Source organism: Canis lupus, chromosome 5 (assembly GCF_011100685.1).
Source record: "Canis lupus familiaris isolate Mischka breed German Shepherd chromosome 5, alternate assembly UU_Cfam_GSD_1.0, whole genome shotgun sequence".
Lineage (NCBI taxonomy): Eukaryota > Metazoa > Chordata > Mammalia > Carnivora > Canidae > Canis > Canis lupus.
The window spans coordinates 18,312,631-18,335,478 of record NC_049226.1 but is presented as its reverse complement, the minus strand read 5'-3'; the positions used below and the strand labels follow the sequence as shown (position 1 = coordinate 18,335,478).

Sequence of the window (22,848 nt, the reverse complement as noted above, 5' to 3'; positions counted from 1 at the left end):
CAAATAGATACCTGGATCTAACACTCAGTTCTGCCAGTTCTGCCCTATGAACTTTTCCAGACTGTCTCCCAGGAGTTCAAATAGATACCTGGATCTAACACTCAGCTTTGCTCTCAGATGACACCACTCCATAGATTATAAACTCGAGAAGAGCAGATTTTGTCCAGTGCACTCATTGATGCATCCTACGTGACTAGAATACCAGAATACTGTCTGGCACAAAGTAGGTCTCAATATTTACTGACTGGACATCTTGCCTGACTCTTTCCCTCATCCCCTGGATTTTCTGTCTTTGAACACAGGTTCTTGTGTTCCCATCTCTAGAACACTCAGTCTCTAACTTTCTCCAGAAGAAGGCTTATGGTATAGTAGAAAGCTCAAGGACTTCACAGGCAAATGCAGATTTAAATCTCAACTATACCAACTTTGAATTCCATGTAGGCCTGGGTAAATTGCTTAATTTTTGTCTGAGCTTTCTTATGTTTCTCTCTAAAATGGTTATAATAGCACTTCCAAATTTGTTTAAAGGATTAAATTATGTATATAAAGTCCCTAGCAGGATTCCTGGCGCATAGATGGAGTTCAGCAAATCGCTTTACCTTCTACACTTTCCCACACACGGAGACGTCACGAAGAATCAGTGGATAACTTAGATAACATCCCTGGCATATTATGATGCCTAATACATGCTAGCTTCTCTGTCCCTGTGTTCATTAGTCATAAAGCATTCGCTGTGTTCCATGATGTGCCAGGCATGGTACTCGGGGCTGGGGATACAGAGATGGAAAGGCATAGGCATTATACCCAGAGAACTCACGCCTCGGATGAGGAGAGGAGATAATTCAGCAGATGAGTATAGAAAACTAGGTAAGAGTGATGATAAAGAAATGCACAGGGTATGTAGGGGTCCTGAAGGGGGGACCACCTGACTCCACCTGTGCATGCATTCTTGTGCTGACTCAGCCAGCTGGAACCCAGCCCTGAGTGGGGCCATGGTGCCCACGACTGACAATAGTTGGCCCTGTTGAGCTCCACACTTAACTATCAGATCACAGGTCTGTCGGATATTAAAATATGGAGTCTCTTCCTCAACCACCACCCCCCACCCCCTGAACAGACCACTCCTAAACTGTTGCTCCTTCTTTCTACACCTTCCCTAGCCCTTCAGGAGACAATAGGTGCTGCAGCCAAATCTTCTCTTCCTTCATCCACTCCTGGGGTAGGAAAGAGGTTTAAAAAACAAGCTTCCAATATGATTCTGTGTGTCACTGTGTGCTATGAACCTGCTTTGTGCGAAGAACCCTGCTGGACCCTTTACACATTTGGTCATTGAGCTCTCCCGACCACTCAACCAGGTGAGTATGGTTTCGCCCATTCCCTAGATTTGAAAACTGAGAGTATAAATGCTTGTTTAAAGTTACAAGGTCAGTCTGGTCTGATCTCATACAGCTGTGCAGGTCTTCCAGCAGCCACAGGCACTCAGCAGAGAGACTGAAGCTCTACCCATGCTCTGCTCACCAATGTGAGCACCTGGCATGGGGCTGTGCCCACCTGAGGGAAGGGATGACTGTTTCTAGTTACACAAGGGCATAGTCCGCTTGCTTGCCACCACCCACCAGGCAGCACCTGCTTTTCTCCTCTGCAGATGCAGGTGCCATATGGGCCAACAGCAGCCTCAGTTGGCACCCGGATGAACCCAATTCCAGAGTCCAAGTGCTCCCCTACAAATCCATTGGCCCCTCAATACCCTAGCATCCCCACTTTAACATTGAGGACATGGGGCCACTAGGCACTGCCCATTGCCATGTGCCAGCTATTAAAACAATCCTGCAGGTGAGAATTGGTGAAAACACACAGGAAAGCAGACAGAAGATGGCTAAACGGTTGCCCTAAGTTACCTGAGTAAGTGCCAGAACAAGGATTCAAACTTAGAATCTTTTGACCCTAGGCACAACTTTTTCCCATGATGCCAGGCTGCCTCAAGAGAATTATTTGTTCAGTCACAGAGCTGTGTAACACAACAGCTAGGGTTAGAACCTGGGCTTGCAATTCCAAATTCAATGAATAACTGTCATGGACTGGTTGGGGATGGTCCCAGTTATCTATTGATACATAACAAATGACTCCAAAACATAGTGACTTAGAAACAATTATTGATTTTGCTCTAAAGCCTGCAATCTGGGCAGAGCTCTGTGGGGATAGCCAGACTTTATTCTATGTTCTTGATAGGGCTGGCTTGATGGGCACCAGAGGCCTCACTTCTAAGATGAGCATCATCTAAGGGCCTGAATCCTTCTCTACATGGGCCTTTCCATTGGAGTGGTGTGGGATTCCTCACAGCATGCTATCTGGGTTCCAAAAACAAACCTTCTAAAAGACTTGTCAGGTTCCTCCCCACCTAGTCTTGAAAGCTCCAGAATGCTATTTCTCCTTCATTCTATCAATCAAGAAAGTCCCGAAGGTCAGCCCAGGTTTGAGAGGAAAGGCACAGATTACCCCTCTCACTAGGAAGGGTAGGAAAGAATGGGCAGCGAGCTCATTTGCTACAGAGACCTTGGTTCTAGAGAAAGTCATCGTGGACACTTTCCAAACATAGACCTCATTCAACCATTACAGCATTAAACTGCCTTGCTACACAGATAGTCGAACACCCAAAGGTGGGGACAGGTACCCTCACCCATGACCTGCAGCGAATGTGACAGCCAAGGGGAGCAGAGACGATTCTGAGCCCAAAGCATTAGGGCACATCACAGGTCTGGCTGGCCCTCACTCACAGGAAAAATCACCGGAGCAAAATCAATCCGCACACCATCTGGTCTCCGTGCACTCGCAGACTCCAGCCAGGCCCTCAGCCCCTCACTGTCACAGGTACTAAATTCCCCTGGACATGCATGCCAGAGAGAGCCAGGGTTGAAAAATACTAATAAATCCATCCGAACATTATGCTCTCTTGGGGCTTATCGGTATTTCAGTCCTAGTCACAAAAATAACATACTGTAAAAGACTGATTAGTCATCGGATAATTGAGTTCTTAAATGTCAAAAACAATATCGTATGAATATTCAACAGATCAGATCATGCTACTGAAACTTACCTGTTCCATCAACAATGACTAACATTTCTCCCCCATTGTTCTTTCCCAGAAATTATGTTAATATGACTTTTCTGAGGTGATGAATGTGGTTCTCTTTAAAACATATTGTCTTACAGGTTAATGCATAATGAGCTGGTTAAAGAAAGAGGGCTCGAGAGTCATGCTGGATTTGCATCTCCCTGAATTAGCTTCACCTCCCTGCTCAGAGAGAGGGGGCATCGGAGTAGAATTACTTCCAGCAACAGACAGACATCAGTGCTCTACTCTTTGTGAATTCTATTTATTATTTTATTGACTGATTGATTGGCTGGTTGCCTAAGACCTGAGGGATGCACTGTTTTCAGGAAGCTCAAATTAAACCAGGACCAAGGTTCAAGTTTTGTGGGAAGCTTGTGCATAACTGAATTCCGCAGAAAGTTAGGAGTGTGGCAGGCTAGATATACTTGTAAGACCTGTGTTTTGCTGAATTCTCAAGTGTGCGCACACGTATGCGCGTGCATTTGCACACATGCACACCTCCCCACTGATGAGGGAGGGGAGCGGGTGTGTAGTTTTGATTCAGAAGATATTTTCTGAGCCTGGAGTCCGGAGAGGAGGAAACTTTCCCAAGCAGATCCCTGCTTTCTGTTAGCCTGGCCTCAGCAGATGCTGCAACAGCTGGAACCGGGAGCAGCTTGGTGGGGTGGGAGCTGATATTGGGGGCAGCTTGCAGGCCCTACAATGTGTCAGGGGCCTTGCTCTTGGTGGAAGCAACACGATATGCCAGGAACCAACTGCTCCTCCAGCCAGACTGTCTGCTCCAGAGGCTGCTCCAGCTTTTTCTAGCCAAAATGTGAGACCCACTGGGTCGAGTTCTTTACTCCCAGACCCAGCCCAGCCTAGTGAAACTGGAATGTGCAGAGATGGAGATGCTCCTGACCTCTTCCTGGCTTACTAGTTCGAGGACTTATCATCATTCCCACCGTCTTATATCCTATCCTGCTTCCTCCCCTGCCTGTCTGTGCCTGTCCCAATCTTGTTACACTGCTAATCAACCTTTGAGAACATCATAATACTTTTGCCCTCCCACTCCTATCTATCCCAGTAGAGCCTATACTCCTCTCCCTGCCAACCTGGCAAACAGTCATCAAAACCCACACAGACGCAGAAAGTATCATCAAGTGTTGCCATGAGCCCTGGCCCCATTGCTCTTCCACCCCACACTTTCCCAGGCTTCTGTCCTTGCAGATTGCTGGGGAGTGCGGCAACACAAACCTCTGTTCGTAGAAAACACACTGACAGCCACTGCTTCCCCCTCCCAAGGTCCCAGGAACTCAGCGAATGGAAAGGAGCCTCTATTATTGGCTCATCCCAGGGTCTCCTTCTGCCTGCTGCCTGGTGTCAAACGCACAGGCCCTGCTGTCTACACAGTCAGGCTAGCCCACTGATGGCCCAAGAAGAAGCAGCCTGACTTAGGGCAGCCAGACAGGCCTGGATCTCTTGCCAGTCTCAGTTCAGAGCTCTGTTCCTGCGGATCAAGTGCTGCCCTTGACCTTGTACAGCTCACACACCAAGCATCAGGGAAGGGGATAGGGAGAGCAAGTGGACAGAAGACTCCTGCTGCCCTGGAGGGGCTTACAGGCCACTTGCAGAAGCAGGACCCTATGGAGGGCTCCCCTGAGCAACCGAACAGGCAGACAGGCTCTTTTTGCCCCTGAAGAGGGCTTGGGCTCAGCTGCCAACCCACTGGGCCAGAACAGACTGGAAACTCGGCCCGGCCCTAACCCTTGCCAGCCTCATCTTAGAAACAGAGGGGTTGAGTCTTCTTAAGCATGTTTTTAATTACTGCAAAAATGTTTCATCCTAAGCAGCAGTGTGGTTCTCAGTTACCCACATGCAGATTGATGCTCTCCGTATGAAGCGGTTAGCACAGACATTTAAAAACAATTAGGATCCGAGGCAACTCAGGAAGAGCTCGTTAGGTGGGGGGGATGGGAAATCAGGCAGTCTGCTCACCAGATAACTAAGTTATTTGTGCTTTTGATGGGGAGGGAGAGAAATGATTGGTTTGTTTAATATTTCCCTTTTGATGTCAGATGGGAGCTCTGGCCCCACACACGCGCATACACAGGCATGCGCGTGCACACACACACACACCAGCAACATTCCCAGATAACGAGACAAACGCACTTTTAATGCTCTAGGAAGGTGCTAGCAATGAGGAGGTCCACAGAAAGGTGATTATCTCCCGGCAGGCCTCTGACACCCCCTGTCATGCCCCCCCAGCAGGCTGAGGGCCAGGGAAGGGTGGCCCGGCCCAATGAGAGCTGGTTCTGGGCATGTGGGGGAGCAAGGCCCACACAGAGGGGCATGGCATCTGCCTTCAGAGAGTGACCCCTGGAACCAAGAAAATGCCTAGGGGTGGGGGCTGGCTCTTGGACAGCCAGATGACACTAGCTCCACCTCCCTGCCTTGTGTCCTCCGTTAAGGCAGGTAGGAGGCCCTGAGGGCCTTCTAAGGAGTGTTGGGTTGAGGAAGAGAGAGAAGGATCTCTTGCCAGTCTTAGTAAGGAGCTCCTCTATTCCTCCAAGGGTCATGGCAAGATGCCTCTGAACCTGGCTAAATTTCTGCTCCCAGGTTTCCAGAGGGCAGTGAGCTTTGTGTATCTCATCAACACCTAGGCTCACTCTTAGCTGCCCATGGGTAGCCTCCGAAGACAGCAATTGTGTTCATCTACTTTGTTTCCATATGTATTCATCCACTCAACATGTACTGAGGGGAGTGGGCCACGAAGTATGCTAGGAGTAGATGGAAAGGCCCAGAAAGGATCGAGGAACCATGGTCAACAGACTCAGAAGCTGTGAAATGCCTCCACTTCCATGCACCAGCCCGTCCTGGGCCTCCCCATCATGCCTTCTCACCCAGGCTGTTTCCTGAGTCCATCATGTCACGGCGAGAACTCAGGCTTTGGAGGCAGTCTGATGTAAGTTGAAAACCTGCTTCAACCACATACCAGCTGGGTAGCGTTGGGTGATTACCTAACCTCTCTGAGGTACTTTCACTCCTGTAGAGTAGGGGCTGTTGGGAAGATTGATTCAGATGACATGGAATATGCAGCAATTCTCACAGTAATTACATTCATATGAGCAGTAATAACATTATGTGTCTCTCTTGTACAGTGCTGTCTTCACGGGTCTGAACCTACCACCCACAAAGGTCTTCTGAACTCACACATTCCCTAGGGTCTGTGTCACGGGCCCATGGCTGGCAAATTCTCTCTGACCATGACTTAGGGAGACCTCTTGGCCCTTCATTTTCCCATTTCCTGGAGTTTTTTTTTTTTAATGGTGCCCCAAAAATGTCAGGTACATTAGACACATTAAGGGTTCATTCTCTGGCAACGCCAAAAATATTGTCTCAATGGGGAAAATGGTACTATTTAAATAAATATCAGTGAAGATGTGCATTTTTCAACTCAGCTGTCACTTTATGACTGAGCCGCAGACCGTGCTCCTAGATTTATTTCTAGGAGGCTTCTCTCTGAGCCCTGGGACAGAAGCAGAGAACCCATAGCAGAGGGCACTCTGTGGGCAGATCCAGACCCGAGACCTCCCCAGTGGTCAGCCCAACTATTTGCAAGCACCCAAGACACTGGGAGTATTTTTGAGCGCTGATGATTTTGTAATTTGCAGAGACGCTGGTATCTCCATATGCCGCCACAGAGTGGGATTGTCTCACAACAAGCATGAGAGAATCGCACCTCGGCGAGGAGTTCAGTAAATTCGTCTGTGAAACATATTTCAATTCCAAAGGCAATTTCCTAATTAGTAACAACACACAAAGCCTTGGCAATCTGAAAGCAGTTCTCTCGGCAGAGCTGGGTCTCAGGCTAAAGTAAGCCCAGGAATGAGGCACCAGCTGCATCCCTGGTCTAAGACACAGGCTTCTGAAAACCCTAGGATCTGGGTTAGGAGTTGAGTGGAGGCATACAGCCTGTCAGGAACCAGAATGCTGATGAGCAAACAAAGCAGTGGATCTTTCTCTCCACTGGACCCATTCTCTTACAAGCTGAGCTGGGAGTGACGTGGGCTTGGGAGACAGAGGAGCAGATTTGTTCACTCAACATTTACCCAAGACTTGCCAAGGGTAGGACCAAGAAAGACATGATTCTCGCCCTCCTGGAGCTTATAGATTATTGGAAAATACAGAAATTGTTGAGTAATTAAGGAGTAGCCAAAGGGTGACGGCCAGGGCCCTAGATAGTCAGCAAGGCAGAGCCAGTTTTCTCACAGGAAATGATGCATAAGCATAATGCGGTGGATTTGAATTCCCACATCACAGTCTCTGAGTCTCATCTATAAAATGGGCACATGATAACTACTTCATGAGTTTACTGTAAGGATCAGTTAAGATAATGGACTTATGGTGCCTGGCACAATCTAAGGCACTTAATATGTGCTCAATAAAACAACAACAACAACAACAAAAAACCATCTCTTGCTTCAGTTCATGAAGGCCTCCCAACTTGTGGCTGATGAAACACATAAAGAGCATGACTCCATCTCCTACTCCCCTCTCCCTGAAAGAGGACTGATGAGTTATCTAAGCAGGCTCATAGGATCACAGCCAAGAACATTGAGCTCTGTTTCTAGAGGAATCTGCAGTACCTGACAGGGTACTGCAGAGCCCAGGGGAGGGCACCTCATTTTGAAGCCCACCTTCTAAGAAGGCTTCCATAAGTAAATCATATCCTATCAGCTCTCCCAAGCCTGGAACTGAGGCCATGAAGGTGGCCCTTGTGAAAAGGACCACCCAGTGCCAGGAGAGAAGATGGCATCTCTCTGGCACCCGGGCTGGAAGGCTGGCACCCCTGTCTTTGCAGGAGCAGCAGTGTGCCCCCATCTGTAACCCAGGGATCTTGAATCCTCAGGCTGTGTCCTCGGCTGTACCCTTAACTCAATAGTGTGTATCACCTTCCCTTCCCAAGCTCTCAACTTCCCCATATTAAAACGGGAAGAATCTTTTCCTTTTTTTTTTTTTTTTTTCCAAAGTCCTGTGCATTTTGTCCATGACAGTGAGATCCTGAGAGGAAACGTGTTTTAAGCTCTAAAGAAGAAATCCCAAGGAGTGTCACCTGCAACCAATCAATTCTTCTTGTTCTCCATGCACAGCAGACGGCAGCGCAGAGGCGCCCAGGGACGGGGGCCTCCCTTGCTCTACGTTCCCAAGCTGCGTTCCTAGCTCTGTTGCATCCAGGGGCAGCACCTGCAGCACCTCAGTGACACTCTCTCCCTTTTGCCTTCACATCTCATTTCATCCCTGTCTCCTCTCCCAGGGGCCACACTCTCGCTCGCTCACGGATCCCAAGCCCTGAGCCCTCTCGAGCTCCTGGCCGCCACCATCAGAGGCCCTGGGCATTTGTTTTCCCGCCGCACAGGACTGCACACTGATACATTTGTACCGCAGGAAGCAGAAAACTAGTTTAACATCTCATTTATTTCATAGATGAGAAAGTAATTCCCTGCTGAATGATTGTCCCGAACCAACAATTCAGAGAGGAGGAATTTACAGTGCTGCCAAGGACCGGGGTGCATTACTGTAGCGCCGTTATATAACGGAGCTGGGACCTTTTTTTCCTCTCCTGTTAGCCTGAAGAGAAAAGCCATTAAATATGATTAAGGTTAAGAGATTGCTAAAATTACAAACAGCCGCCATTCAATTATTTTGCTCTATAAAATGCAACACAGATTGGAGTTATTTCTCTGAAATGTGTTTTTAGAAAATAACATAACACAGCTAACTAATGTGGTTTGATCTAGCAAATCAGGTTCCAGATACCACTTCTAATGCAAAGCTAAAAGGTTCATAATTTAACTCAAAGTTGGTAACTTAAAGTCGTCAGGTGCTTACTTTATAGAAAAGCTTTATAAAGAGAAAAAAATCAATACCATGCCAACTAATATTCTGAAGTCATCTACAGCCAGAGATTCAATCAATTTTATCACCCATTAAAGGGATAGACACAAAAATATATATATTAAAAAAAAAAGATTCTTAAAGAACCAGCAACAACTTGGCCTAACAGGTCCGTAGTTGGGGATGGCGGGGGTCTGGGGGGGCAAATCTCTCCAATATTTTGTCAGATTTCACAGGGCCCACGTTGGGTCCTGAGGGCGTTTGTTCACAGCCAAGGCAGCGGGGAAATGGAAAAGAAACTCCTCCCAATCTATTCAATCCATATGGCTCCAGAGACCATTCCCGGTAGCAGGGAGAAGTCCGGGAGGACAGCCTCTTGCTGCCGCCGGACTTATAGTTCACACAGCAGATGACTTACTCTCGGCTTAAAAAGAATAAAAAGCTCAACTGCACTGAAATGAATTTTCTGTCCAGTTTATATTGAATGTTAAAATAATTGGAAATTCAGAAAAACCTCTATGCAGATATATTAGTAGCTGGAGACTTCTGGTTATTATGGTTAATAAAATACAAGAATTATATTACACTCTGCTCACAGACTCTGGTCTGGGACTCACAGTCCCTCTAGACAGAATATAAGCCATTTATGAGAGTAAACTTTGTATACAAGCTAAACACATAAAGCCATGTATTAGAATCGGACAAAACATTGCAGGCCAAATAAAAGCTAGCTAAATGCCATATTCCCAAGGGCAGCTGAGGTGAGCTCCTGCTCTCACAAACCACACATGGATTTTTCTCTTGGCCGTTCCAGCAACCAAAAAACAGCATCCTCCCACAACTGGTGGCTGGTTGGGAACCAGACAGGTTCTGTGCTCACGAACCATATTTTCAAGCCTCCCTCCTACCCCAAATGGCAACACAGTGGGCATGCGTAGATCTCTATGAAGTCAGTGGGGACAGGGGTGCTGGAAGTTTGTGAGAGAGAAGGCTCTAGGGAGGAGGAACATTTGCATCGGCTACCAGTTACGGTGAGGAAGTTCTCTAAAGGAGAGACAGAAACATGTGGCCGGGGAAGGATCTTACCTGATCTGGGAATGCATGTACCTATATAAATAGAAAATAGGACTAAATATTTTTCTTTATGAGAGTCCCTGAAAATCAATGCCAAGTGGCCCCTGCAGGGACATTGCAGGGACACAAAAGCTGTCCTCTCCCAGTATGTGCTCTCAGCTCCCCGTGGACCCCCATACACACCCCCCATGCTCATCTCGCAAACTTCTCAACACTTATTCATACTGTTTGTTGAGTACCTACAGTCTGCACTAAGCATCATGCTAGGGGTTCAGTTCTTGCACTCAAGAAGCTCTTTGTTGAATGAAGGAGAACATATGTCCAATTATAATTATATTGGTAATTATATTACATATGTAATTAATTATAAATCAATATTATAAATGACTGAGATGTGAACAGTGGATTATAGGAGCACAGAGAAGGACTTGTTGGGACAGTCGGAAGAGGCTTCAGGCAGAAGAGAAACATTTGACCTGGTCTCAGGGATGGGGTGATGTTAACTAGGTAGAGAAGGTAGAGGGAGGCAGAGCAGCCCCTTCCAGGTCAAGGACAGAGGGTGTACAAAAGACACCACAGTAGGAACAAAAACAGCATGTCGGGGGACAGTAAGTAGTTCAGCATGGCTGCAAGTACCCATCCTTCGTCATTGGGAGTCCTCATTGGGGGAATCACAAGCACTTAATTGAACCCGGAGGCCAGGTGGTCTTCATGCAGATTCAATGGCAGGGCCACAGCGGTGGGGCTGAGGTGTCCTCTGATCACTCCCTGGCCTTGGGTGTCACAGCTGCACTGGATTCTGAGGGCTATTGACTCCCTGCAACCTGGGCAAGCAAGAGACCAAATCGTCTGAAGATTTTCACCTTTTATTTTTAGAGTGACTCCATACAGCGGCATTTTATAGCCCATGATTGTGGTTTCAAGTTTATTTTAATCTGTAGCAAAGTTTTTGTAATGACTTTCTAATCTGTTTCTGAGTACTCTGTGGCCCTGCATTATGAGGCACCTACCCGGTTGAGTGTCTGCCTTCGGTTCAAGTCATGATCTCAGGGTCCTGGGATCATTCATTTCACTAATGCTTATTCTGAATAAAAGTTTTTGCTTGAAAAAAAAAAAAAAAAAAAAGGAAGGGGCCAAGGGCAGAGGACGAAGCCAGAATGATAGACCGAAGCCAAACTGTGACAATCTCTGGACACCACACCAAAGATGATGGAGAGCCCCTGGAAGTTTCCAGCGGGGCGGAGACATGATCAGATGTGTGTCTGAGAAAGACAACCCTGGAGGTGATACGGTGGAGGGAGGGAGGGTGGCAGCATGGCAGGGAGAACAGGTAGGAGGAGAGGAGGCAACAATCCTGAGAGAAACCACCAGGGTCTCAGCTAAGTCCGTGGCTGGAGAGACAATCAGGCAGTGACTGATTTAAGAGGCATTTAGACGGGAGACTCTCCAGCACTCAGTGTTGATTAAATGTGAGCAATAAAAGAAAAAGGAGAATTCAAGAATTAATCTGCAGCAGAGATATATCCAGCAGGCATTTGGGAAATAAGGGTATGGGGCTCAGGAGGGAATTCAGGATCTCACAGGTGCTGCAACCTCTAGGTCACAGAGAGACTGGAGATGTCCTACATCCCGGAGAAGGACAGTCATGGATGGGTCCCAAACTCACAGGCACGTGTGACCCTTTGCTGTGGATCAAAAGTCCCTAACTCCAAATCAAAGCAGAGATTTCTGCGAAATGAGAGGAAAAGAAGATGGAAAACACCCAGATTTTGTGTCAACCACTTTCTCCGGGCCTCGGGTTCATCTGTAGCGGGAGGAGGTCGTATGACACAGGGGAGGTATACTGAATCAAGGGGTTAATGAACTTACAAGTAATGAACTCAAGTTAATGAACTTACAAGTAACTCCTCAAGTTAATGAACTTACAAGTAAAGCCCTTTAAAGGTCCAGGAGCAGGGCCACCCTGGGTGGTTCAGTCGGTTGAGTGTCTGCCTTTGGCTCAAGTCATGATCTCAGGGCGCTGGGATCAAGCCCCATATCGGGCTCCCTGTTCAGTGGGGAGTCTGCTTCTCCCTCTGCCTCTGCCCCTTCCCTCCTACTCATGCTTCTCTCTCTCTCTCCTCCATAAATAAATAAATAAATAAATAAATAAATAAATAAATAAGTCTTAAAAAAAAAAAGTCCAGAAGCAGAGTAGGGTGTCTGGGGCCCAACACACCAGAAATCGGGACACGTGGTCACAGGTCTCCAGATTCCCCATGACATTGACACAGGACGCTACCAGATGAGTCCAAGTCAACCCCACAGAAAAGTTACCAAATCAGACATCGGGAGGGAGAGGAGTCATGGGGATTCAGCTCCCTGCCATAAGAAGATATGCAGGCTCTGCTATGTCCCTCCGGAGGTTTATCCAGAAGTTCTACCCACCTGGTACCATCCTCAGTGGCTTAACCAGGACCATGCCCTGACTCCTCATCAATTTCTGCCACATTCTTTCAGCTCGGGGACAACTGTCCCAGTTCCTGGGCCCTGCCTTACACAGGGAGCTGCTCAGACTCTCTAGCAGCGTGTGTCCTGCCTGGGCCCCAGGAAGGACTCAGGTGTCTCTCTCCTCTGCCTCTTGAGCATCTTCCAACCAAGCTGGGGCAGCTGGTAGGGACAAAGTAGGCTTCAGATGATCAGTCCCGAAAGTTTCACAGAGTCGGCATGTTTTCAGAAGGAACACAGAACACAGAAAGCTCCAGTGGAGTCCACCTAGGAGGTGAGCGGAAGAACGAGTTGTCAAGGGCACCCACTCACCTCTGGCAACTGCACCTGACCCCAGGCTCTCTCAGGAGCACACTCTCCAAATTCCTTCTACTCTTCTAGCTTGATGAAATATTTTAGAGTGAAAAAGGACAAAGAAATGCTACATCCATGGGTTCATCTGAACTCTAGTCAGTTGCAAGAGACATGTCTCCTATAAGAAAGTTCTTATTATGCCAGTGGGGCTAACCAGGCATGCCTGTGCCCAATTTAATTCCAACCCCTCAAAACATCACCCCCCCTGCCAGCCACTCGCCATGACACTCCCTCCTCTACCCATGTGCTCCTCCACCCTTAGCCAACTTGAGCCTGGGACCAGCCGCTAGACCCACATGGTGAGAGGCGGGTCTCACTGCTCCCCAGGAAGGAGAGAAAGAAAAGATGTTCGCACACTGCCAAGGCTTCTGTTGTAGAATGTTGTGGCAGGCGAGGCTGGGGCTCCTTTATATCCTTAATCATGTTCCATTTCCAGCTGACACAACTCAACACTTTATGACACAGCGCCACTTAATAAGACTCACTATCAACCTAGGAAGGGGGATGATGAAGCTGGGGGAGGGAGTGATGAGGAAAGAGGCTGAATGAAGAGAATGAAAACGATGGGACTTTTTTGAAAAACCAGAAAGTCTGTTGTCAGTTTAGATTATAGTCTGAGCAACCAGGGCAGGTCCTTAGGGACTGGAAGCATCTCCCAAGCAGAGCAGGAGCTTCTGTACAGAGGTACTGAGCTCAAAGAAGCCAAATCCTTTCCTAAGAAAAGGGAATAGGTGTGGGCGTAGGGGCAGGGTGGCATTTATCTTGGCTTCCCAGAGCAAGAGAGACTGAGGAAGGGAGCAGTTCCTATGTGACATTCTGGCCCTGGATGGCTTCAACTGGACCCAAACTTCTCTCCAACTAACCAGTCATTCCATCAAGGAGCACATCCTTCTCATCTTTATGAAACCGTACACACCAAACAGTTGCTGGCCTCACACCAGGCAGCCCAAAAAGACTTGTTGATCTGATAGAAAACATGGTTCCTACCCTAGAGATGGTCTTAGCTGCCTTGAAGAGACAGAAATATCGAGTACAAAAGAGACTTAGACACCAGATCATGAGATCTTCTCATTTCACCCACTGGAAAGGTGGATACAAAGATGTGAAAGGCAAACAATGTCATAATTCTAAGGGACTCAGCCAGGCCCCAAATCTGGGGCCAAGTCCTCGCGGCACTGATCCTTCAGCAGTATCTCACTGCCTCTGTGGAATGAGGATGTGTCTGCAAATGAGTTCAGAGGCATCCATTGGTCCATAGTCCATCCATCCATCCCTCCCTCCCTTCTGTGATACAAGGCTGGGTGTGTGCACAGGGTAGTGGGAGGCAGGAGCATAAGAATGTGCATCATACCACATCCTGCCCAGGTCCCTGCTCCCCTGATCCCCAAGAGAGGAAGGTATGCAGACATAAAGAATACGTCCCAGCCCAATATGCTGAGAGTTAGAGTAGGTGCACAGAGCTATACAGCATAACGTAGCGTACAGAGCAGATCACTGGGATGGGGGTGGAGGAATTTGGGAGGACTTAACTAAAAAAAAAAAAAAGGTCCAATTTGAATCTCTTTAATAAAGAATGGGTGGTAGCCAATCACAGGAGGACAGGAAGGTATTCTAGACAGAGAGAGCCCCAAAATGCCCCCACCCCCTGAACTCTGAACCTTTGGCTTCAGAGGTACTATTCTGTTCTGGCTCTTCCCCTGCCCCTCAGAGTACTCCTCGGAGTCTCTCTCAGGGGCAATCTCATAGTCATCCCACAACTGGAAAGTGTCTATCGGATCTGGCAACGACGTGGCTATTGCAACCCAACAACTAGATCCCATCTACATGCCATTTTCCTCTCGTCGCACCACATCTCATGCCTACTTAACACTTATCACCACTGTCATGTCGCGTTTATTTTTGTCACCTGCCCTGCTAGACTTAAGTAAGGTCCTAAAGACAGGAACTGCTTGGCTGTATGCCCAGCACATGGAGTGTGTGTGTGGTGCCCAGCAGGGGTTCAGTCCGTATCGTCCACCGGGAGCATGCATACACAGTGGGAGCAGAAACACATCCTCACAGACCAGGGGGCAAACGGAATAAGAACCAGGACAACAGACATTGATCACTCTTTCAACAAAATGTATGGTGAAAGGGAAGAGAGTGCAGAGAGGAGGAGAGATGCAGGATTTAGAGAGGGCTTAGGAGGGAAATTTTCTCCAACTGTGTTCCCGGAAGTGAGGAGCAGAGGGTCCTTGACTACTCCCCATGGGGCCCAGGGCACATCCTCCCAGACCTCCAAATACCACCTGTTCCAAGATCTCTGTTCCTCTCTCCACCCTAGGGAACCCTCCCCATGACCTGCCTCACCCCATTCCCTGCATAGAATCACCCAAGTCCAAGCCCCTCTGGTGTCAGCCCAGCTGCATAGCCTCTTCCCTGGGGTACGTTCGGCTGCCCCTCTGAGCAGGAGCCCTGGCACGCAGTCCTTCAAATCTCCTTTGAGGGGAGGGGAGGGTTTCTGATCTAAGTCACCAGGAACAAAGCTGAAGGCTCTCAAGAGGCCAGAGGCTCTGCGCCCTGAAAGCTTGGACATCTCAGAACTAGGGGTTACCCCTTCCCCCAACCAGCCCCAGGAGGGGCACTGGCTCCTCCCCCTTCACTATCACAAACTGCTCTGTGAACCCCAGGAGCTGGATCTGCAGCAGCAGCCTGGCTCCTCCCGGCCTGCTCTGCCACACAGGCTGAACTGTCAGCCCCTCCATCCGGCTGCCGCTCCCCTGCGTGACCAGGGCTGCTCGCCAAGACCACACATCCAGCACCTCTTCCCTCCTCCAGCCTGGAAGAAAACAATGGATTCTCGGCTGGAGAGTGTGGGAACCATGGTGATTGGCCATAACCGAGCCACAGAAAAAGAGAGGAACTGGTGAGGACCCACAGAGAAAGAGATCTTACAGCACGGAGCCTCGTCCCTTCTGCCTGGATCCGCAGAACGGCCCCACCAGCAGAAAGTATGACAAATCCCAGCCCGATGCTTTTCTGAAGGCAGAGCCACCACTATGGAAAATTCTGGTGACCTCATGCAAATCGATAGAAGGGTTTAGCAATTTTTTTCTTTCCTCAATGATTTGTTGGAAAACTTGGCTTGTAAATGTTCATAAGGGGATGCTGTTATCTTGGAGGTGAGCGCCGTGAAATGCATTAGAGCATAAACGCCAGAGACCATTCTAGATCAAATTCTCCATCTGATGGAGGGCAAGTTCCTGAGGCTCTCCGCCCCCAGATTTCTCATGCACATAACGAGGGTCATGATAGCATCTCACAGAGCTGTTGAGAGGGTCAGAAACAACATAGGGGAAACACCCCACACTGCGCCTGGCACACGATAGGCATTCGGCACATGGGACTGGATTATCAGGACCGAGTCCAGAGGAGCAGGCCCGGACACCAGCCGAGGGTGTCTCTGCCCCGATCTGGCTGCGTGCTGAGGGGGGCAGTGCTTGCATGTGGCCTGGGGGTCAGGGCCAGGAGCCAGGCCGAGGATGGCAGAGGAGGGAGGGCACGTCCCTCGAGCCCACCCTCCTCCCGCTCACACCACGACGGCAATTGGCTTCTCCTCTTCCCTAACCTGTTTCCATGGTTCCCATCCAGCCTGCCTGTAAAATCTGTCACACTTTTAGCATAATGTGCAGCGAGCACCACAGCAAATAGCTCTGTGTCGGCAGCAGGGGCCAGGCCAGGCCCTCCCTCCTGTTTGACGGGGAGGCTTCTGGCCCTGGGCTGGGGGGGCCGCGCTGGGCACTGGAAGCACGCATCTCCTTTGAGTGCTCCACTCTGTCCAAATTACCTGTGCTCGCCAGGTCCCTCTCGCAGGTGGACCCATTAGCAGCATTGCGTGCACACCTGTCAGCTCTCTAATTACACCCTTCCGTGCAAAGCTGGCTGGGGGAGTTCCCCGCTTTCTGCTGGGGATCTTGCTCCATGCTGTTGTCAGGAAAGGCACGGTGCAACCTGCCTGGTCTGGGGGTAGCTGCTGCCCCTGTTTGGCTGGTTTATTATTTGTCTTCTTGCCTTCGGTTTCACGGTTTTTTGTTTTGTTTTTTTGTTTTTGTTTTTATGAGAAGCTGACTTCTTAAGGAAGACCAAAACCAACGTCAAGTAAAAGAACACAGACAGGAAGCAAGGAAGCATGACTTTAACACCCTCTTTCATCATTTATTTGCTGAGTTATCATGAGCACGTCCTATAGCCTTCTCTGGGTCTCCAGAATGGGGATGACAATAGCACCTACCCCTACAGAGTTATGACAATCAAGTAAGACCACGTATGAGGAAGTCTTTCTTCACCACAAAGCAATGAATCCGTGTGCATTATTCTTGTGAAACCATGGATTTTGGAGCTGAGTACGCAGTGAACTTGTTGAATGACTCCGGATAAATCACTTAACCTCTCTTGAGTCTCTGTTTCCTTATCTGCAGAACAAGATTAATAATCTATACCCTGTCTTACAGAATCGCCAGGACCAACAAAGATTAAAGACATGAAGTGACTTTGAAAATCATAAAGAACTCCATATCTGCGAGGTGGTGGTGTCCCTGAAAGCAGGCTTGCAAGTGAGAATGGGAGAGTCACAAGTCTCTGGAGATTTCACCAGCCCCGTGCTTTGGGCACGTACCACGGAGTCTGGGATTGGGTACCGGGAGGCGGGGGACAGGCGAGCCCCAGAGAGGGTCCCAGCAGGCCGTGGTTATAGCATGTTATATCAAAATTTGCAGAGCAGTTGCCACGTTCCAGACATGGTACCACGTGCTTCACGTATCTGATCTCACTTAAGTCCCCTATTTGCCACAAGAGGCAGGACTATCAGAGCTCCCAGCCCATAGATAAGAAACTGAGGCTCACATACCGCACCTAATTAGCGGCAGAGCTGGGACTCTAAACCCAGTTCTACCTGCTACAAAAGCCAAATAATAAGAACAGCTGCTAATAGTCCTGGAGTGCCTGTCATGTGCTAGGCGTGCTCCAATGCTTTGCATGCATTCACCCATTTCCTTCTCACTTGTGATGGAGGTATCTTATTGTCCCCTTTTCACAGATGGGAAAATCCAGGCACAGAGAGCCAGGTAACTGTGACTTTCTCAGGATTTCACAGCTAGTAAGACCACCACACTCTTTACAGCAACCTTGAATCATGGGTATCCCTGATGTGCAAAAAGCCTAGCTGGGGAGGAGCAGAAGCCAAGGATTCTGATTGCTCAGATCCTTCACCCCAAAAGAGAAACAGCTCCTTACTTGGGATCTAACACTAAAGCTGTGCCCTACCTCTCCCCTGCACAGATGAGGGTATGTGCTTAACAAACATCCATCATCCATGGAAATCATCCTTCTTGGTCATACTACTAACACTACCACCGATTTGCGAGTGATCTTTTTGAGTTAACAAAATAACTTTCTTCTTCATTACCTCGTTTTATTTGCAAATGGTGATGTGGACCTGTGGGTGACAGAGCTACAGGCTAACATGGAATTAGCTTAGGTATGGAGGCGGGGGAGGGGGGAGGCATTTAGTGAATTATCTTGTGTTCTGTGTCATGTGATCCCCTGCAACAGCCCCATCGAACTCATGAGAAATCTGGGGTTCAGAGAGATTAACTAAATAACTGGCCCTAAGTCACCTGGCTAGTAAGAGGCAAAAAGCTAAGATTTGATCAGACAAGAGCACATTCCACTAAAGCCTGAGACACACCACGGAAAGCACCTCTGAGAGCTCTTAGGACCCCAGTAGATGGAGGGGTGATAGCCCCAGGACAAAGCACAAGGATGGGAGCTGGTACCAAATGCCAGGGGAGGCACAGAAATCCTTAGCAGAACATATAATATCACTCAGAGCAGAGAAGCTACAAATCATTGACACCCTCTCTAGGGTAGCATCCCCTCCACTAATGTATGTGTACATGTGCACATACAGCACACACACGTGCACACCCCTGCTTCCCCGCAGCCCAGACAGAGAGCATACACCCCACATGACTCCAAGGGCCCAGGACCTGCTAGCGCCCTCACTGGGATGTTGCCACCAGAAGCATCGATCACTGGCTCAGCCCTCATCCTCCCTGACAGCAGGGCAACACTCTCCACTCACCTCCAACGGGCCTGTCTCTCTCAATGGACTCTGCAGGACAGATACAGAAAGTGAAGTCCAGAGCAAGGTCTGTCCTGCACCAGGATTCCTACTTTCTAAAGAAAACATTTTTTTAATGCAAAAAAGAGGGCCATGGAAAGCACTGCCCAGAAGAAAAAGCACTCCCTTCCTAGGCCAGCAGTTGCCCTGCCCTGTTCCGCCTGTCATCAGGGATGCACCCAGCCCCATTACTGGCCGGCAGCATAAACAAGAGCTGTGCATTTGGAATCTGGGGAGCTGGATTCAAGTCTCGACTTTGCTGTGTGTCCTTGAGCAGTTTACCTCTCCTCTCTGAGCTTCTTTTCACTTCTCTGCAAAATCAAGAGGTTGGCCTATAAGCGGGCTTGGGCTATACGAGTCTGTACTCACAGTCTCCACCAGAACAGTGCATTTCCCGCTGCCCTGAGTGGAGTGCGACGGAGCAGTCAGTGATGACTAGAAAAGTCTAGCCCTTCCCTGGAAGCTGGAGATCTGAGGTCTTAGGAACCCCATAACTCCTATCTCCCAGCTCAGGTAAGGGTGTCAGCTAGCTGCCATCCTGACTCATGATAAATCCTGCTCCTGGCAGAGTGTCTGGCTCAGAAAGGGTGTTCTGATAAGGGTTGCTAAATAGAGGGATGAGTAAATGAATAAGCATCTTTGGCTTTCTGCCCCCTACCCTCCATTATCTTCTGGTCTACCCCAAGGTGACTACCTCCCAGAGTTCACTTCAGGACCCCCCTGGCCCTATGACCTGCACTCGGTTGATCGTTTGCCCACAGTGCTGTGGCCCTCGCCTTGTCCATGCCCTGATGGATAACTGCCCTCCATGCAATGAGTAACCCTTTATCTGACAGGTAATTAGCTATGGAGAAAGCCAATTAAAACAGAGCCCATATTAATAAGAGGGTCCGGATGTGTATTTGACTGCAGATGCACAATGAATTACTTTAATTTGCAAAGAAAAGTCTCCTGGCCTGGAGAGCTTGTTTTGCTACCAGAGAAACGGATCCCTCTAAAAGATGAGCCCCTACACGGCAAAGATGCTCAGTGGGCGAGAGAAGCTCAGGATGCAAGTGTCCGATCCTCTGCTTTAATGGACGTATTAGTTCAACATCTGTCCAGCGGCCTGGGTGTCAGCATCCCTCCTCCTGTGACACCTGTGGCAGCGACAGGGCAGCTGCCCAAGCAGCCTCTGCACCAATCGTAGAAAGAGGGGCCCCTGGCTGCCATCAATACCTATTTATTTCTGTGGGCAGCAGCCTAAGGAGAGGAAGTAAGCCCCAAGACTATGTCACCTGGAGATCAGGAGATGCCTGGGGATTAAATTCTGTGCCTTGTGCTGAAAGTATACCCCCTTGGCTGGACAGTCCAGGGTGTCTGAAGGCTCAGCTAAGAAGCCACCTCCTCTGGAAAGCTTCCCTTTAGCTGCCTAAAGCCTTGGTAAGGCACCCAAAGCACTTTTCCAATTTATTAAGTACCCAGAGGCAGCCAGAGGTGAGACTCATGCCAAAATATCTGGATTCAGATCCCTGTTCCGTATAACTTTGGGCAAGTTGCATAACCTCTCAGTGCCTGCCCGTTCTCATCTATAAAATGGGCTGACAGCGGCCTCCTCACATAGTTGCTGTGAAAATGAAAATCAGCACTGGCACGGGCAAGTGCATGTCATCACCATCACCCTTGTTTCCTGCTTCTTTATCAATATTCCTTTGGGCACGTGCCAGTTCAGAGAACACCGAAGCCGTGCACATCTCTGTCGTCGCTGCATACACACTTGGTGACAAAGGAGGGTCTGGGGCGACGCGCTTCCTCCACGCCGAACTCCAGACTGGCTTTTGGAAGCTCACACCCCGAAGGACAGAATGACCTGTCCCTTAGCATGACTCTCCCTCCCTGCCTCCCTTCCTGGGACGGCGGCTCCTTCCCTCCCACGCAGGTTATATTTGGTGCAATAAAGCAAAGCCAGGATGAGAATGAGAGAGAATAAACAGCTGAGCGAATCGGGCTAGGAGATCCCAGCCTCCCTGGGGTGCTGGGGTCTCTGGGGAGGGAGGCAGTCCCATCAGCCCCTCAGGTGGGGAACCGGGAGGTGCTGGAGACAATAAATGCCGATTACCCCCGGGGCTGGTGGTTACAGCGCCACGGGAACCCACCCCCTGAAGCGCCTGATTGCTTAAGCATCTCTTTGCAAAATGTTTATTTTATTTATTTTTTTTTCCCATGAATGTTTAATCAGGTGCCTTGACGAGGCGCACAGCAGCCCTCTCCAGAGAGCACCCGGAGGTGGCGTGATCAGTGCTGTTTTTCACGGAGGGTGGCGGAGCGGGGCCACCGCCCTGGGCCCTCTGCCTCACGTCCCCCGTCTGTCACACCTGCAGGGCACGCCCCTCCCAGGCCACACCCAGCCCAGGGCATCCAGCTCCCCGGCTGGCAGCAGAGTCGGGTGCGGCCACAGTGACCCATGCACCCCAATTGGTAGTGATCGGGGTCCCCGTGCCCCCGAGGCTGCGGCCTGCAGAATCTGACCTCCCGGCTCATTCATCCTCCTTCCTGGCCTCCCTTCAGTTCCTTCTTCACAGGCCTCCGACCTCTCCTCCCCGACCCCACTTCTAGCAGAATGTGCTCTCCAGGTGACTCGCCCTTTGGATGGCCTTCACCCCCAGAGGGTGGCATGTGTCATCCGGGGATGCTAGGCTGTAGGGGGCAGCCAACTCTCCCCCTCCCGCCTCGGTTCCCCACTGGCTCTGAGCCCTGCTTCTGGAGGCTCCTGGATTCCTCCCCCTTCCTTATCCCCGGCCTCCTGGGATTATGGGGAAAGCCATTACCTCAGGATTAAGCTTCAGCTTGATTCTCGTCAAAGACTCTGGTCACCGAGTATTTGCTTAACACCAGACCTTTCAGGCCCCATCAAATTTAACAAGGCCTGACAGATTTGGGATTAAACAGAGAAACCCAGACAAATCCATACTTTCATAGGAGCCCCCAGTGACCGCAGCAGGACCAGCAGGATGCTCGAAAACGGATACCCTCAAGTGGGGGTGACAGCGGCAGGGGTCCTGCCCAGCCGGGCACCGCTCACTCTGCTCAGCCACCCTCACAGACCTGGCCGCAGCCCTGACTCAGGACAGGGAACGCCGAGGGGGACAGCTTGAAGGATGGAACAACAGGGACAGAAGGGAGGACCTCGCTCCTCTGAGTTCCTGCTCAGCCTGTCCCCACCTGGGCCCTGCACCTGCTCAGAGCCACTCCGGTCTCCGAGGCCTCCCTCTGGGCCTCGATGGCTGTCCCCACCCCCCATGCCTCCAGCTGCACCTGCCCACGGGCCCCCTCCCACCCGAATCTGGAGTCTCAGTCAAGCCAGCCACAGAAGGGCGCTGCCCCCAGTCCCCCACGCAGACCCAGCACAACCATGCCCGTTGATTCCAAAGCTCATTTTGTCACACACGTAATTGGACAGACAGCATGATGATGCGGAAGAGCGCAGGGGCCACGGAGCGTTTCCAAATCCAACGGCCCGGTCGTGGGGCTCTGGGAACGCTGTAGAGCCTCAGTTTCTTGGTCGCTAACCCGGGAGCCGACAGGTGCTCCCTTCCTCGGGGAGCGGTGGGGCACAGGGGCTGCGTCCGAGCAGTAGATGCCACTCTCCCCGGGGAGAGTCGTGCAAAGGACATCCTCCTGCCTTCTTTTCTTCTCTCTTGCCTATTTGGTTATGCAAGTGGACTAATTAAAAAATAATAACAAAACGCCTCTGCCTCTTGCTTCCTCATTAGTGCTCCTACGAGAAGCAAGCACAGCGCACCTT

General features: G+C 49.8%; 1 long non-coding RNA gene across 1 annotated transcript in view; it reads right to left on the bottom strand.

Annotated features, from left to right (window-relative positions):
* Window positions 1-22,848, bottom strand: part of LOC111095828 — a 140,829-nt gene that overhangs the window by 100,067 nt on the left and 17,914 nt on the right. The gene's annotated exons all lie outside the window — the stretch shown is intronic.